Genomic DNA, 2,031 nt, shown 5'->3' with positions numbered 1-2,031 from the left:
GTTATTATTCTTTTGATGACCTGCACATTTAATGATGGCTACCTCAGACGGTAATTGGAGAGCTTGTAACAGTTGGGAAATCGCTTCTCCATGAGTGACAGGGGTGCCATCTGCTCTCAGGAATCCCCTTTGTTTCCAAATGTTTGCATGTACATGACATACGCCATAAGCGTAGGCTGAGTCTGTGTAGATATTAACACGTTGATCTTTAGCTATCTGGCAAGCCATAGTTAAGGCTTTGATTTCTGCCAGTTGGGCTGAACAAGGCTGATCAATTCCTTGGGACTCCAGTAATTCAAAGGTCTCGCCATCCGTGTTTAGTTTAACAATCCCCATACCCGCATGCAATCCCGCGGCATCCCGAAAGCATGAGCCATCCACGAACAGGGTTAGATCTGCATCTATGGCGTGATTATACAAATGTTCTCTGGCTCTCAAAAATTTCTCTGTCTCTGCCACACAGTTATGTGGAGTACCATCTAACGGTGTGGTCAATTTGGTGGCGGGATTCACCGTGTGACAACGTTGTATTGTTATTTCTGGGGCGGACAACACAACTTCATATCTAGTGCGTCTAGCTTGTGTTAAGACAAAACGTTGACTGGTTAGCAGGGCATGTAACTGATGCGACGTGTACAACGTTACTGCATGTCCCATGATTATGGATGATGCTTTTTGAAATGCAAAAGCAGCTGCTGCTAGACCCTGATAGCATGGTGGCAATCCTGTTTCAATGTTGTCAAGCTTTGTACTATAATAGGCCAATGGTTGTTTTCCTTCATTTGTTTCCTGCATTAGTACAGCACAAGCATATCCAGTTTTTTCAGTAACATACAAATGGAAAGGTTTCCCATAATCTGGGTTACCTAACGCGGGAGCAGATTGCATGTCTGTTTTTAGGGCCTCAAAAGCTCCCGTTGCCTGATCTGTCCAGACGAGGAGAGCTGCATTGCTTGTTTGCCCCACTGCTCTAATCATGGCACGCAAAGGTGCAGTTTTTATAGCATAATCACAAATCCACGGCCGACTGTACCCTGCCATCCCAAGGAATGAAAGCATCTGTCCCACTGTTTGGGGTTTGGGAGCCTTGATTATAGCCTCCACTTGGCTTGGGGCTATACATCGCGTGGTCCCACACAACTGTCTTCCCAAGTATTCTACTTGTTGTTTGCAGAACTGCAATTTGTCCTTACTTACTTTATGACCTCCATCTGCCAATGCATGCAATACAATTAATGAATCTTTTTCACACTGTTCTTGAGTCTCTGATGCAATAAGGAGATCATCCATATATTGCACCAATGTACTGGGTATATCAAGGTGTTGTAAATCTTCAGCCAGGACTTTGTTAAAGATGGCTGGGGACAGGTTCAGTCCCTGAGGTAGCCGTGTATACGTTAGCTGTTGTCCCAGAAATGTGAATGCAAACAAATGTTGTGAGTCTGGGTGCACAGGCACACTGAAATAGGCTGAACACAGATCGATTACTGTGTACCATTTTGCTCCAGCAGGGATGCTTGATAGTATAGTATGCGGATCAGGTACTATAGGTGCATCCATTTCTATTATTGCATTGATAGGATGCAGATCATGTACCAGCCAATACTCTTTGGTATTGTTTTTAGGGATAGGGTAGATAGGAGTATTGCATGGGCTTGCAGTTTTTATTAAAACTCCAGCTGCCATTAGTCCCTTAATTACTGGTTTTATGCCTTCAATAGCCTGAGGTTTTAATGGATACTGCCTTTGGTGAGGCAGTTTTGCTCCCGGTTTTACTTTTATTTTTACTGGTAAGGCTGTTTTTACTAGTCCTACATCCGTTTTGCTTTTGGACCACACCACTGGTGGTATTTGCTCTAACAATTTCTCTTGTTGGGCCGATAACACCATCTGTCCCTCTGATCTAGGATTGAGCTCCACTTTTTGAGCTATAGCCTCATCATTTACTTTTAAATTAATTCGTATAAACTGCTGGTCTTTTGACAGATGTACTTGTGGACTTTCCATGTTTTGCCATTCTTCAACTTCTGA

Source organism: Thalassophryne amazonica, chromosome 2 (genome assembly GCF_902500255.1).
Source record: "Thalassophryne amazonica chromosome 2, fThaAma1.1, whole genome shotgun sequence".
Taxonomy (NCBI): domain Eukaryota; kingdom Metazoa; phylum Chordata; class Actinopteri; order Batrachoidiformes; family Batrachoididae; genus Thalassophryne; species Thalassophryne amazonica.
Note: the sequence above shows the minus strand (reverse complement) of the source record.